General features: G+C 38.8%; 1 protein-coding gene across 1 annotated transcript in view; it reads right to left on the bottom strand.

Moving 5' to 3' along the window:
• The window catches only part of mthfd2l (methylenetetrahydrofolate dehydrogenase (NADP+ dependent) 2 like), a gene marked incomplete in the record, with an annotated part of 28,980 nt that extends 16,635 nt beyond the window's left edge, over positions 1-12,345 (bottom strand). Inside the window, 1 exon segment of the mRNA XM_035658692.1 lies at positions 12,245-12,345.
• Positions 12,346-17,627: the final 5,282 nt, after the last annotated feature.

Raw genomic sequence — 17,627 nt, 5'->3', positions numbered from 1 at the left:
GTGCTGCATACATTTAACCAGCCCACCCCCACCACACAAATCAGCACCCGGAAGAGAAACTCATGTTACAGCATTTCATATCTTACTTAATAAAGTAATACCACAACCCAAACTTACCTTACATAAACACACTATAAGCTCACATCCCCCACCACGCAAACCACACCACGCACAACCAACACACCAAGATAAAACCACTCAAAAATACCAGACGTAATTGTGAGGAAACACAATAAGACTACCCACTAATGACAGTCGTAAGAGACACCTTGTTACTAGTATATGATCAGACAAATAAACCGGCTTTGAGCAGTATGTACACCCAACCTACACAAGACATGTCTGTCCTAGTTGATAACAACTGACTACACTCAGCCAGTGGTACGGAGCAGTGAGAACAACTGTACCATCCTCTAACGCAGTATAATCACCCACAGCACTTAGACCTGGGGCTACGTTATTATTCCATATTGGACAAACCACAGCCATAGTAAACGGCTTCTCAACCTACACAAGGCCACATATTATATTCCCCAACCAACGGCACCAAGCAAACACCTCAATATACATAGTATTATCCTCCATCACTACTACATAGAAAAAAATCGCGAGGCCCGAAACTACTCTCCACTCAAACTTAACAACAATCCACTGCCGGCAGAGGCACTTTTCCCCTAGAGTCATACACTAAATCCCTGCATGAATCTCTAGTAGTGGTCTCAGAGAACAGATTCACCACCATATATTAACAATTCCCCAATTAAGCAACATTAGTTAAAACGACAACTTGCTTTCATGCTCACACATATCAAAGCGCAGATGACGAAGTAGTCACAGAGTTACGTACCATCAAGTCCAACTAAATGCCCACAAGAATATGATGTTCCATCTAATCTGACACTCCTTACAGTGTCTATGAAATTGCACCACTTAATCTTTAAGAATTGGACAATAAAAAAAATAGCCTATGTGGTTCAATTACTCAGTTCCAAGCATATTAAGCCACACTATCCTTCTCAAGCACAGACATTTTCATAGTAGTCCAGGAATCAGGAATAACTGCCTACTACTTAATGTATGACCACATGGTAATAATCGAGCATGATAAGACGTTGTAATTAAAAAAACATCGTCACACTACGCAAATGCCGATCAACCCCTTACCCACGCGGCTTGCGATAAGAAACAGAGCACCTAAGCACTTTATCAATATATATATAAACAAAAAAAAGATGGTGAAAACACCTCTTATTAAGAAGCAACCATAACACAAGCTATCTACCAACGTTTCATCAAGTCTGAGACAGGAGAACGAATATCCAAACACATCACCCAAACGATCGACACACCCGCGAACAGGATCCTATGAGCTATATAAATGACCAACCTGTCATTCTAAACCTAAAAAGAAAGGTGCAAACGTCATGAAACGATTATCTAAAGTGTACCTCAAATCCCAGTCATAATGAGCAATCTGTCAGCATACACGCATAGTTCCCTTACACCATATTCTAAGATTGATTACAGTTTTACGACAAACAAGACAAGTCGTATACAAAGAAAATTTTTGAGGGATCTCATCTACCAAACTCGTACAACCCTGTTCAATTTCTCAACATAGCAGCAACATAGCCAACCACACTTCTAAGGAAACACTAGTGCCACCTCAGATTGTACTGTCTGCTTTCACTCTCCTACAAGATGCCATCACAACGATAATAATCACAGCAATCGCCACTCACACAATTCACAGCAATTCGATCCTCTATAAAAATGATCCACTGCTTTCCATGGAAGACCTTCTATATACCAACCGTCATGAGCAATCAGGTATTCCAACTTGTACATCGTAAATCTTGTTTAACATATAAACACCACAAGCGGAAATCAAATACTGCAACGTACTTTCCAACAGAATTCACCTGCATTGTTGTGTACTCCAATTCACTCAGTGAAAAATATTAAATTGAACCAACCTAAAAACCACACAAACACAACTCAACCCAAAGTCCTTATCATCTAACAGCGGAACAGCGACACTTATAATCCACAAGCACACACTATCATCTTAACAAATAATCTACTTTTAAAAACATCCGCAAGTTTGGGGAGTATACAGAGCACAACCGTATCCGGAATCTGAAAAACTAGACCCACAAAGTCACACAAGTAAAAGCCATCAAAAGTAAAACTAAGCAGATTAGCGTTTTCAACCAGCACAAGAAAATGATCAACAATTCCTGCATCAAACTCATCCTGATATCCAGAGCAAGCCCTGCGTTAAGGAGCACGGTGTTTACTAAACATATATACAATGAATACACTCACACCACAAAATCCATCAAAACAAACAATTCTCAATACTCCACTAAATAAGAATTCATAAGATACTAATACTACACTCTTTAGGCTTCATTAAACACAACTTAATGCCTTGCTGTTGTGATACTCAGCTCAGAATTATGTGACTATATCAAGTTTTTTTGTTCCAAGGCGTTCATACACGAATACTTGTTGAATCTGTAGTTTTTATATTTTATTAGTTTGCTGTATAATGCATTCAAGTTTTTATTTCTCTAGGACTCCTCTCTTTTTGTGCCACTCTTTACAGGTGTTTCTTGAAGCTTTTTTAAACACCCATCACACTGAGATAATCCACTATAGCACCCACTGCGACCAAGATCTCCCGAACAATATACCAAAGTAAATCTTCACCTCATTTAAACAAATACCCCACTTAGAAATATACTCCACAAAACAAAACTAGCTGACAAAAAACTCACGACACAACACATTAATATACAATAAAAAAACTCCACAAACCAATATAAAAAGCTCAGAAAGTTTACTACAACCACAAAAAATCACGCACCAACAGATGCATGAAATAACAGTCCTAAATTATACCTTTAAATACAAACCTATCATCTGGAGATCTAGCAAAATGATAAAGCTCAATCGTATAGTTAGTTTCTTGCTGCATGAACACGAATTTCTAATATCACGCTCACGATGGAACACAAACAAATAAAACACAGCACAAGACATGTATTCACCGAGTATATGTTCACACACGCAAACATGTATAACATTCATTTGCAGTCATGTATCTTCCGCAACCCACTGCGATAAAATCGAGAATACCAAATAATAATAAATCACATCATATATATATTTTTCACACACAAATAGAATCAATATAACAATGACAACAACACATTCAAACCACATATGAATAAAATATTCATCCAAACACGGACAACAATCACAAAGCACAAAAAACATTTCTGGGTCTTTATATATGTTTAGAATATAAGATAACTAAAACTTTTCAGAGATACCCAGGCGCGCACAGATTGTACTAATGTCCGTATAAAAACGCCTAGAAAGAATAACACTAACTATGAAAGACACGATACAACACCGAGAAGTAAATAGTAATTTCCAAATATACAGGCTAAACTAAAAGCCATGTGATTTGTGCTCACACCCATAAAACACCCACCAACCCCCCATCAAAAGAGTTTACCACCAATTTATCCTACATTATCTAACTGATAGCAATATTAATGTGGAGCATGCTTTACTGAAACCAATAATGTTTACCTGCCCTTTCACCTAAATCGGTCTGAGGATTAACAAACTAAGATTTGGGCATAATCCCTGGTTTCTATCTATTCTCCAATTCCAACCAAAAAGCTCAACACATTATTATACATGATTAAGGAAACTATATAATCTAGCCCTAGAGTGCAAAATCTCTGATTCCTATATATATTCATCTGACCACAATACTTCAGTCTAAAGTGCACACACAAATAACAACTCTGCTGCCTAACATTGTGGCAAAACTACAAAACAATGCTATGTCAACACACACCACTATTTCATCACTACTATAAAATTTGTAAACTTGAAATAACTTAATTCATAATACGCCTGGAAGGGGAAAACACAATATAAGAATAGAAAAAACAAACCCACACCATAACTCAAAAAAGAAAAAAATAACACAGAGTAATTAAGTTCTAAATATCACTTCACAACATTACATCCAGTGAGGATATTATAATAATGTTATATTAATCCCAATTAAACACCACAACATCTCCCTATAACAATACATAGAGACATGAGAAACCAAAAAGCCAAATATGAACTCTAATTAGTATACGAGTACTAATAATTCAAATATTATATGACTCACAAAGCAACCGACTCCATCAAGCACATATGTACCGAGCGTAAACCAGGACAAATGCCACAAATATGGTCTTACACATTTGCTAAGCAACTAGATTGTATTTTGTGCTAGGCACCCAGCAGAGGACTACCTGAAGAACTTAACCTAATTCTGAGCATTTCTAAGATCATATGTGCAGTCAGCTGATTTCCTTAAATCTACTACATGGCAGCGGAGCCAGTCAAACGATCCACTCCTAATAGGTCACATTTTCAGTGCCTACAAACACGCGTAAAGCTAAGCATAAACATAATCATCTGCTGGGAAGGAGCTGCGAGCATCTATTACCGCATAGAAAGACAATAACAAGATGCGACACGGACCCTCCTCTAAAACTCTCACAAGCAAAGCAAGACCAAATACCTCAAGATCTCTTCTCCAAAAAATATCCACAACCATTCCTCAACACGGAGACAAATGAGATCTGCCACTGAAACAAGTGGCATCAAAGAGGAGAGAACACAATGCATGGATAAGAAACACATCAGGAAAGATACACACTCTGTCCTGGGGCTGCCCAATGGAACAGTGGAGGAAGGTGATTCAAGAGCCAAGGACAAATGTTAACAATTACACACGCTAAGAAGAAAAACACACAGATAAATATCCCACCCCACTATGAAACCAAGGATCGACAAATCTACAAACGAACAGAGAGCAGGACACAAGCATATCACTAACCAGACAGAGAGCATATTCACCTCATCAGAATATGTGAAAGATATAACAGAAAGTACTTATACCCTTCATGCTAGCTGTTAGACCCACCACCGAAAATAAAAACACAAGATATCCATTAAACTATATCAAAAGTACCAAATTTGACAAAAAAACTATAAAACAACCAGATTGACACCAAGATCCGTGGCAATAATATTCTTAAATTATCATTATATAAAAATAAATCACTTTATAAGATCAACTTATCCTTTGTGCCTTTTCCTTTTTTATTCTGTCCCTTCTGGTATGCAGTTGCAAACTGCAATTTCCCCATTGGGACATAATAAAAAAGCGCCCACCATTTCATCTATCACTAATACTTCCCATTAATTTCTACCTAGAATCTATATATTTAACTAATACTACTACAAGAAATAATACTCTAACCTCTGACCTTCCTCCAATAGTCAATCAGACTTCAAAATCACTTAAAATTATTTTATACAACACATACAGCCACTAACCAACAAAACATGACTGCCTGAGTAACATGAAGATAAAAACATATACAATGAGAAATATAACCTAACTGAACATCAAGTAACAATCTCACTGTAAAAAAATACCATAACATCACCCTAAAACAAGACAAAACGAATATCATACGAAAACATTAAATAATAAAAATCAAAATTAAAAGCTTAACACAACCTAACAAAAACATATTAAATACCCTCTCACGAAAAGCAATTAATCACTTGATAACTAAGAGAAGCGTCATTAAAACATAAAAAAAGCATTGTACCTACCTAACACACAGCATGCATAAAAGTGCCTACAAATACACACCTTCTTATTTAATCAAATACCACAAACCCTGTGTTTTTTATTTTATTGAAATAGTTAGATTATTATTTTTATCTGTTTAGTAGTTGTATTACTGAAGCTACTAGCAGCATAAGTGAGTTTACCTCATAGAGGGATCAAAACTAAAAAGGTAAACATATATTACTTATCATTAAATCCACAAAAAATCTTACAATTTCATAGATCATCACACACAACAAAAAACAAAAAAAAGAAAAAAAAAAAAGAAACCAACAATCACCGTGAAACAATGTATAACAATTAACAACAGCCGTTAATAACCGAAGCGAGCAGTATCAATATCCTTTTCACACTGTCATCCTCTTCTTCTATCTAATAGAATTTTTAATTTACCATTCTTAGATAAAAGACACACATCAATAAATACACTAATCAGCCTACGACCCACGTGTTTACTCTGCACATGAGCACAGGTATCGACACAGTATTTAGACACTCGACGACATACAAAACAAGAAAGCCTACCATCATTCCCACACAGAACAACCAACACCGTATTAGATTACACACTGCCTCCCTTTCCCCCATCCGCTCACATCCTCACCTCACGCCCACACAACACACCACCCGCCTTCCTACAGAACGACACACAAACAAACACAATCGAAATAATGAACAAACACACACCACAAACGACACGCATATACGACACTAATACTCAACCCAAACACACAACACACAAAACACACCACACACCACACAAATATGGCAGCGAGCCTCTGCTTAACACACCGCTACGCCTTCTCCTCACCCTTACACAGGAATTTTGCATGCCCGTAACAGTCTACAACCCCCGACCAAAATCACCTAACCAACCCAAATCACACAACTATAGACGCACATTCCAACCAAAAAAAGCTAGACACTGGAGCGGGCACACACACACAACACAACGACACAGGATAAAAACAAGAGAGTAACAAGAGCAACATCAATATCACCAGATCACGACGAGAGAAAAACCGGCAGCACGTTTATAAAAACAACACACGATCTTTCAACACTATGAACCAATTCATTTAACGCCCGGATATGGAATAACTCATGCGGAAGGGCACGCAGCAGAGATCGCTTCAGACAGCCCGGGTCTCAGAAAAGCGACAGCGATTAGAGAACCGTGACAGAATTACGAAGGACACATCGCTGATTGACAAAGCACAGGGTTCACCAGAGTAATGACGAGAAGAGGGTCCCGTTAACACAAGAGAGAATGAAAGCCAAAGAGAAACATCACGGCGTCGATTCAGGGGAGCAGAAGATTCAATTGAGAGCATGGTGTAAAGATATAAGGCCTAATGCAATTGATTGATTGACATTAATTACGCAGCCAACAATATCATAGCAACGAAGCCATGACTTAAAACCTATGCGGAATTAGCACCATTGTCTGTTGCAGAGGACGGTCTAAGATAACACAGCAATGAAATCACGGTACTTAACCCAGACTAAGGTGCGGAAACCCCGAGCACACCTAAGGGATTAGGCCGAGGCCGATATTTAGAGAGCGGGGCCTAGCCTGAAGCGCCGACCTACGAGGCTGCGATCCAGCACGGTAAAGGCAAACAAATACGTGGCATAAAAACAAAAACAAAGAAAAAGTGAATGTACATAAGTTCATGTTCTAAAAAGGAAATCTCAGCTCGTAATCTTCATCACAGCAGACGAAGAAGAATAAACGATGAAACCAACCGACATCACAAAGCCTAACTTTAACCGCTGCAGATCTGATTCACTGAAGTCCACTAAATGAGATAATCGGAAAACTCCGTAGCTGTGCCCACAAGTGAGTCCAAAACATACGAGAGTACTAAATGATGTAGAGAGAGCCACAGACCACCTTGGGATGCCTAGTCCAACGCACGCACTTCCACACAGTACACATATAACCCACCACTCAGCAGGAGAAAAACCCCAGATATTCACGTAAACACACACTTAAAAATGCCAATTGAAACCTGTACAATATATAGTTTTGGTGACAGAACTTTATCACTTCGGAACAAACATTTTTGGTTTCCCAGCAAATAACGTGAGTAAGATTAGAAACAAAGAGCAATAAAAAAAAAGCAATTTATTCACCGGGGAAATCTCCAAGACTACTCCTCTCTTCCCCCCAATCTCTCATAAATCAATATAAATAAACCCTGTGCGTCTAAACCCCCAGCGCGAATCTTTATTATTTTATCCCTCACCTTAGAGCCGACTTATTCTTGTGTGTTGTGTGGCTCCTGTGCCTGTCGTACGATGCATCGGTCACTGAGTTACACCAAGAGATAACCACAAGTGAATCTATATCCAACTGTAACGCAAAACATTCTCCCTGTTTTATCTTACCTAAATTCAGATCAGCACTGGTCCAGCGCCCCCTTCCGCACTCGCGAGTAGAGTTCTAAGCCACTCTAAGGCGTGAATTTTAGAACAAACCACCTGTAAATATCCTGTGTGTATATTACTTAAGGTATACAACATATAACTTCAATCTTGTACAAAATTGCCCTATAAAGTAGCACACGGAATCCGATAACATATCTCAAGTAACAAACAAAGTAATCACATCAAAAATTTGAATTATTATAATAAAGTGCTACCTCATTAATCATCACATGAGTATAAATACACACACCGCCTATAATACTCCCAACTACCAAAACACACATACCCCCACATACAAATATTTAAAAGAGAAAATAATGTAACTTATAGTCCACTACATTGATTTAACAGCTTTAGTATATACTAGTTATCTTCCCAGATTAAGATATTAATATAAATATGAAAAGCAACCACGTGATAATCTCAAGATAATTATTAGCTTTCAGGCTTGAGATGATATAGCATATAATAAATTTAGGTCCAGCATAGGCTATATAGTCAAATAATTTGTTGATAACACTTAAAACCTCCACCACCACAGAATCTATTCAGACATGCTCGTTCAATTATACTGGTGGATCACTGACCCACGCCGACTGTACTGCGTTAGTCATGTGTGCATGCCGGCTTATTGGGGTAGTCGAAACATGTGTGCCTTAGCGAGGCATCGGAGGAGGAATCACCCATCAATAACAAATGAAACTAGAACTCCACACACTGACGCAACTCACAGGAACACACAATTCACATCTGAGAAACCCTTATTGTTTGTTATAAGCACACGACTTTTGCTGTCAAGCCAAACAGTGCTGACAGTTCTCATAAAATATACTTATGTTCTCGAGACACGAGCAAATACACCCCTATACCCAAACCACAACTGTAAACTCTCTCTTAATTATCGAAATAAAATTAACTATGAAACAATATATTTTCCCCCGATACACAAAGATAAAAAACAAAAAACTTAAAAATCCCTGCCAAAAGTTAGCACGTCAATAAGATCAATAATCCAGATCAGACACCGTATACTATAATATGAAAAAAAACAAAAATCCAACTATCAATGGATCCGTATCATTTGTTAACCATCGAACCCCCCCAACCAAAATTATTCACACACACACTCATTAAATATATAAAAAAGACCCTACAACTGAACCCTCCGTTCGTAAAAAGGCCCTGATTAATCTCAAATGTTAAAATAACCCAGCACCACTAGAATATATATCAGTCTAACCCCACTAAAACACCGATCCAAAATCAAACACTGAAACTGACCAAAACAAAATCTTCAAATGAGGTAAACCTCCAAGTTAAGCACCACCTTTTCAAAATAATGTAACTTATCAATCATTTAATCCAGGTTAAATCGTAAATATGTGTTGCCAAAGTAAGATCACAAAACACAACCAAACACCAAAACATACAACCAATCCAATATTAACATCGCAAACAGACTTACTTGAGCAATACTTAAAGCGCCATAAATACGCGAGGAAAACAGCCCAGCTAAAGGAACCAGAGAAACAGGACACGAGCGAGACAAAAAAACACAAACTAATAACTCAAACTGATCACTCTAAAACTTGATTACGTTGGAGAGCAAAAAATAAAACAGATCTAGCACAGAACCTAGCAATAAAGGAAATAGACGGATTATCAGTTCAATACATAACACTGTTCCACGCCCAACCATAGTATCAGGCCTTTGTAGGCACTGTGGAATCAACAAACATCACGCAACGCGGATAAGAAACGACATTTACGGGTCACGCCAGCACCAAAAAACTAACAGTCAGGAATGAACCCATGAGAGAAGCACATGGAACTAATATAACAATAAAGCAACAGGCTTCCCACAAAAAACAAAAACAAAAAGTAGATCACAAGACGCCTTACGGCGAAAATAAAACACACATAATAATTTGGGAGTCGCGAGGGCGCGAGAGAGAGAGCCAAAGTATAACGAAAAAGCAAAATCCCATTGTATCATAATATTAAAAAGATCATACCGCAACTGATACAGACAAACCAAAAAACAAACAACACGAGTCAAAATAAACATCAACCCGCATCAGATTCTCTCGTCCCAACACAGAGCTATTACACCCATCACAATCAATCAACGTAGGATACCCTTCATACAAGCAAAGAATGTCACACAATAAAAACCAAAACGATTAAATTACAATCCCTATAAAATAAAGAAAGGGAAAAAAATAACAAATAAAATAAGAAAACAATATTACGCAGAATAGAAGTCGTTAATATTGCGAGAAACAAAGTAAGTAATTTTATAAACTGTCAGCCTGTTGGCGTCAGCCAGCAAAACTTTGTTGTAACAAACAATATGATGATCAATAAAATTTTTTTCCTGATATTGATCTGGCTCAGTGGTGGAGTTCTAGTTTATTGTAGTGGGTTGATTCCGTCTCCCAGCCTCGTTACACACACACGTCCCGGACCGGACACCCCCAGTAAAGCACGCACCACAGCTCACGTAACGGCATACCAGCGGCTAACAATTGCATCCACACGATATTTGAAAGTCATTCATGAAAGACTGGGTATGTATTTACAACAACAATTTAGCATATACCAACACAAATTTATTAATAAGCCGACGAACAACAAGCAATAACTGAATCACGTTTTCTATATAAAATCTGAATCTGCAGAGGCGGCACGTAACGCGTAGTAACTAAATGCTGGTTAATATTCTATGATACGTGGACTAATAAGACAATATTTTCTCTTTAAAAGAGGTAGTGGAGGCGGTATTTGTAGTATGGAGTTAATACTTGATTGATTGTCATTGAAGAATGACATCTGTACTAAAATTAACAATGGTTGAGATAGCTTGTTTACTTTGAGTATTTACATTCTATGCTACTTTATAGCATAAATTGCTAAATGACTCACCAGTAAAACAACAAGTAAAATTAAAGTGTTTTTATAATTCCCTAAGCTTGACATCCTCATGTCCACAAGGCTGGACAGTTCTCCATCTAAAAGATACATCGGGAGTATAGACATAGTGGGATTAGACAAGCCACTGTATTTTGTTGACCTACTGACCCCGCAACCACGCACGGCCACACACACACACACACACAACAATAAATAACGCGCCAAGGGAGAGGGGAAACAAAAAGCAGCGGATAGAAGCGACAAGGTGAATTTTGCAACTTGGACGGGTGGCGCAAAGAGGAGACGTCATTTCCCCTGCAAAATGTATTTTATCTGCAGTTGATTTACCCGGTATTTGCGAAACAAAAACACCGAAGTTAAAGTTCTGTCGACAAACATAATTGTTACGGATCTTTCGCGCACTTTCTAAGTGGTCTACGGAAATCCTGGACGCTTCTTATGCGGTTATAACCCGGGCCCGCGGTATACCCTGCGCATCAACGTGGTACTACACCACTGTCTGGCCCTAATACTCCGCCGTATGTTTGGGACTCACAAGGCCTAAACATGACTTCAGTACACATCATGCAGGGAAAAGTTGGCTTTGAGGCCGGGAACTAATAACCTCTCCTGCTGTAAAATAACGACTGAATTCCTTTAGAACAGAACAGATACCATTCAATTTCTTTGTTTCGCATATCGCCATGCGGCAGCCTCGATATCCGGCCATCGCAGCCCCGCTCTCTAAAATATGGCCTCGCCATTAAACCCCCGAATCGGTCGACCAGTACCGTGATTCACCTTATCTAACCGTCCTCCTAGCAACAGACAACGCTAACCGCACGTTAAGCTACAACCGCGAAACTGCGGCCGAGTTACATAACAAAAACACCACCTAATCACCACTGCAATTGACCCTCCCCGATAAACCGGGACTGTCCCCTCTCTCTCTCTCATCTCTTTACACGACCCTCTCCACCATTACCGGTGAAACCTGCTGTCAATCACCATCCTCCGACACGTCACGGTCCCCACGCCCTCCTCCACCCGGCGCTGAAGCGTTCGCTCGTCCCCTCGCAGGAGTAACCACCGGGCGGTAAAGGACACAAAAACGGCGGTGTTTTAAAAACGTGCTGCCGGTTACCTCGTCGCCGACGGTTGTAATGTTCCTCTGACTCTCGCATTTTCTGTGCGTCCGCAGTTTGCCCGGCAGCAGTGATGGGTGCTAACGTTAACGGCTACAAATCCTGAAGGAGGAGCGTAAGCGGTGAAACAGAGGCCGCCATGTGTTGTGTGTGTGGTTGTGTGTTTGTGTGTGTGGTGTGTCTAGGAGCGTGCGTGTGTGTGTGTGTGTGTTTGTGTTTGTGGTGTGTCGTAGGAAGCGTGCGGTGTGTGTGTGCGTGAGGAGGGAGGGAGGGAGGGAGGCAGTGTGTAACAATACAGCTGATGAATGATAGCTGTACTGTATGCTGCACACATACTGAGCATACCCTGTGCTCATGTGGCAGAAGGAAACATCGTGCCGTAAGCTTGATTGTGTATTATTGATGTGTGTCTTCTAATTAAATTTAATAAATTCATTAGAAAGAAGAGAAATGACATTAAAAAGGAATATTTGAACTGCTTGGTTAACCTGTTGTTTTACTCTGTTCAGGTGAGTGGGCTCTTTTTTTTTTTTCTTTTTTTTTTTTTTGGTGTGGAAAACTAAGAAGAATTTTGTGGATTAAGGTAAGATAAACTTTATTGACCCCTCTAGGGAAAACTCACTTGCTGGCAGTAGCTCCAGATACAAACACAACAGATAAAGAAAATACACATAAATAAAAAAAAAACACAAGATATTAATAAAAGAGTTGTATGTACACTAGCTATATACAGCTATATATATATATTAATATATATATTATAGGTATATATATATATATATCTTTTATACAGATGTGATTGATGGATATATGATATGTATATCGCACAGGTTACACAGCAGAGAGGGTAGTGCATGGTGTAAAAAATAAATATTTTGCACCAGAAATGATACTATTGAGAGGACAGAGGTTAGAGTTAGTGTCAATATATATAAAAAGACCCAGAAAATTAAAATAAATAAGAAAAGAAAACCTTTATTTGTCCCACAATGGGGAAATTGGCAGTTTGCAACGCATACAGAAAGGACAGAATAAAAAGAAACAAGAGCACAAAGAGTAGCTTATAAAGATAAATAATGAAATAGAAATAGTTATGCACAGACTGGTGTCAAAACTGGTGTTTTGAAGTTTTTTTTGTATATATCCAAGTTAAAGAGTGTTCGTTGTGGAGCCTAACAGTAGCAGGAAGCGAAAGACCTTCTGTATCTTCACACATCGAGGGTGAAGCAGTCTGTCACTGAAGCTGCTCCTCAGTTCTGTCCAGATCACCGTTCAGGGGGTGGGACTCATTGTCCAGCGTGGATGACCTTTAAGCCAGGACTCTCTGTCACCCACCTCCCCCACTGATCGCCAAAGGGCAGCCCAGGACAGAGCTTGGACTTCCTGATGATCTTATCCAGCCTCTTCCTCTCCCTCTCTGTGATGCCACTGTTCCAGCAGACCACTCCGTAAGGAATGGTTTGATATTTTTTGAGAATGAGCTTATTTGCTTTCTTGCTGAGAGATTAGAGGAGGGGGCCTACCACTCTTATGTCTGTGACGTAAAGCGGCAGCTCCTTCCAGCAGATGGTTAGCTTAGCTTAGCGTAAGCACTGAAAACACAGGAAAACGGCTAACCTGGCTCCGTCCAAAGATAACAAAATCCCCTGACAGCATCTCTAAAGCTCACTAATTAAGCTCAGGAAGTCCCCAGGCCTAGCCAAATAATAGTCTAGCAAATAAAACCACAAATTGCAATTTGTACACTGGTTTACGCATGTACATTCTGTATGTATATAATTAACTTTAACGATACATATAATCACATTTAATACAATTCTATGGTTTGAATTGGAGGATTTGTTGTATACATTATATCCACTGCAGCGTATTTGAAGTGCTATTTAGACTATAAAATCTTTCTTATTTGAGTTTCCACTTCAGCGAAAATCAAAGTTAGTAGCCATACAAATATTACAGTAGTTGAATGAAAAGCAGTGAGTGTCACAGCATTTTTTTAGTTTGCCACAAGATGGCAGCAAATATTTGGTGCATTAACTGAATTTGTAATAGAAAAATAAGCATCAGATTTCCACTCAGGAATATAATGTACAAATCATGTAAAGAGTGAAGGAATAAGAACCAGGATTATGGCCCAAAGCTTAGTTTAACCAGACCGATTAAGAAGGGGCAGGGTAAACAATATGGGGACAGTGAAGCATGTCTCCCATAAATTACATAAGAGAAAGGTACTTGTTGGGTGTATGGGTGTGAGCACAAATCACATGGCTTTTACACTAGAGACTGGAATTCATATCCTGTCTCGTGCTTCAAGTTAGTGTTTACTTTTCAGCATTTTATCAGGACTACAATCTGTTCCCTATCCTGAAAAGTTTAGTTATCTAAGCATAAACATAAAAACCAGAAATGTGGATATTCTTGTCCGTGTTTAATATTTTCAGTGTGAATGTTTTGTCATTATATTGATTCATATGTGAAAAAAGAAAGTGAATATTGGACTCACATTTATCAGGAGGCCAAGAACACAACTGCAAATGAATGCTAATGTGGCTCTGTGCACATACGGTGATAACATGTCAGTACTGTGTTTTTATTTTGTTGTGCTTCCACTCACAGACAAAGAAATCTGTTCATGCAGCAAGCAACTAACTAACATGAGCCAGCTTTCATTACAGTCTCCATATATATATACACTATATATATATATATCTATATATATATATACAGATATATATATATCAATCTTGCTCACAGCAGTGGGTTATAGGATTCCAGCATATGGGTGTTAAAAAGTTCAAGAAACACCTGTAAAGAATGGCACAAAAGAGAGAGAGTTAAGAAAATAAAACTTGAATGCATTATAAGCAACTAATAAAATATAAAATACAGATACAACAAGTATTCGTGTATGAAGCTTGGAACAAAAAACTTATAGTATCACATAATTCTGAGCTGTGTATCACAACAGCAAGGCATTAAGTTGTGTTTATGAAGCCCTAAAGATTATAGTATATGACACATTTAGAGTAAAGGTTTGTTTGAGTGTTGGGAGTGTATTCAGAAAATGTAGTAAACACCGCTCCCAACCAGGCTTGCCTGAACACGAGACAAACAGAGAATGTACACGTTATCCTGGTTGACAAAAGCTAAGCTGCAGTTTACTTAATTGATGGCTTTTACATACATGGCCTGTTTGCCAATCCATAGGTTGTTTGCTTAACTCCCCAAACTTCCATTTTTTAAAGTAGAAACATAATGATGCTGTGGATGATAATGCATTCCAGTAAAAGATAAAAATATAATCTTAGTGTACATTTAATTTTCACTGAGAAAGTAACAACATGCAGGCAATCTGCTGCAAAACTGCAGTATTTGATCCAGTGGTTGTTTTATTTTAACAACACAGACTGTACAGTAAACCAGATCTCAACGTGGTATAAGAAGACTCCAGGAAAGCAGGAACAAAGAGGATCAATTTCCTGTAACTGTGATGAGGCTGTGATATTTCTTGTATGGCTGCTAGAGAGCAGACAGTACATCTGAGGCACAAGATGTTGACCCTTAAGTGTTTGGTTGGCAAGTGCGGCAGTGAGAAATCTTCTGAACAGGGTTGTTACACTTGAGTAAAGACAATAAACTCTTTTTTCGTAAAATGTATCATCTTAAAAAATGGGAGGATGACTCTGGTGAGAAGATGTCACATGATGATTAATCCACTTTAAAATACGTCACAATTGCACCTTTCTAGTTTAGATGACAGGTTGGATTAAACCAGAATCCAACCTGTCATCGGCGTGGCACGTATGGTGATTTGAATCTCTCTCAAGCCCAGACTGAAACTGTATAGCTTTTATGTTGCTTTTAACAAGATGTTTCACTCTATATAATTAAATCTAGCTCTCATTCTATACACAGCCGCTGGGTAAGTGATAGTTCATATTACGATTTAATACACTACTCAGGGCTCGATTAACAAATTACATTAAGTAGGGCAACCATTCCTGGACTACTATGAAAATGTCTGTGCTGAGAGAAGATCTTAACGCTTGGAACCGATAACCACAACAATTTTTTTGGGTCAATTTCAAGATTATTATCACTCTCAGACACTGTAAATGTCAGAAAACTCAATAATAACATTATATAAATTGCTACTTTCTCCTCATTGGGGTGAGCATGAAACAAGTTCTATTACTATTGTAAATCTGCTCTGAGACCCTTACAAGATTTCACAGGATTATGATGACAGGAAAAGACCAGTTGGATTTGTTGTTAGTTTGAGTGGAGAGAGTTGGGCAAGAGGATAAATACTGTATGGTGTTGCCCGGTAATATGTGGCCTTGTGTAGGTTGAGAACATTTATATGGCTGTTGAGTCCAATATGGAATAATAACGTAGGCCCCAGCTATGCGTGGGTGAAACTGCGTAAGGAGTCAGTTGTTCCACCCTACCACTGGCTGGAGTCATGTCTCAACAAGACAGCATTTATACAATGCAAAAGGGAAATTATTTGTCAGATCACACACAAACAGGGCTCCTACACTGTCATTAAATTTTATATGGGATGTTTCAAACTGGTATTTTTTGAGGTTACTGTGGGTTTTATTGTTTTTTAATTATTCTATATACATTTTTAATAAAACTAACAGATCTCTCCGTGTGCTCTCTTTTGTTCATACTGTAAATGTATAGCACACAGTTGGTTTAATTACCCTCCAAACGACCCCTCCTTTCTCTCTCCCACCCACTGTTGTTGACGGGCCGGTTACGTAACATTTATGCTTTGCGCACGTGTCCACAGCCATAATAGATAGGCAACATTTTTGACAGATTTAACATTATCACCGACCCAGTGGCCATAACGCTGACACGCAACCCACACTGTTTACCTCCGAGGCGCAGAATAATGGCGGTGTGTGGGCGAAATTCTGGTTAAAATACGCGATTGTTTTTCCCACCAAAATGACAAGAGTCGCAAAAAACGGGTCCCTCTCCATCTCCAAGCATTAAAATGAACCCACAATGAAAGCAGCAGACTCTGGGGAGGGGGGACAGGACAGCGTGGTTGCGCTTAACGAAAGAAAGGAAGGCACACTCAGTTACTGTACTGTACTGTGTGTTCTGTCTCTCTTTTATTTGTAAAGTCTGAGGAATATAATCCCATTCATCTCAGAGTAGGCCATTGCACACGTGGGTAACATGTTGGGAAATAAATATGCCACCATGTTGGTGAAATATGGAGAGTCCATTCTGAATAAATACAATCAGCCTTAAGAACACAGTGGGGACACATCTTAACCAACTAACACATTAATGCTATTAAGTGTTATCTCCCTCTCCCGCCCCCATATGGAGTCACCATGCCCTCCACTGACTGACCACTACTCCTCTCTCTCTCTCTCTCT

The sequence above is a fragment of the Morone saxatilis genome, unplaced genomic scaffold, assembly GCF_004916995.1.
Source record: "Morone saxatilis isolate NCDOM2014 unplaced genomic scaffold, NCSU_SB_2.0 Contig16, whole genome shotgun sequence".
In the NCBI taxonomy this organism is placed as follows: domain Eukaryota; kingdom Metazoa; phylum Chordata; class Actinopteri; family Moronidae; genus Morone; species Morone saxatilis.
The sequence above is the reverse complement of the archived record's forward strand: the minus strand, read 5'-3'. Positions and strand labels throughout refer to the sequence as shown.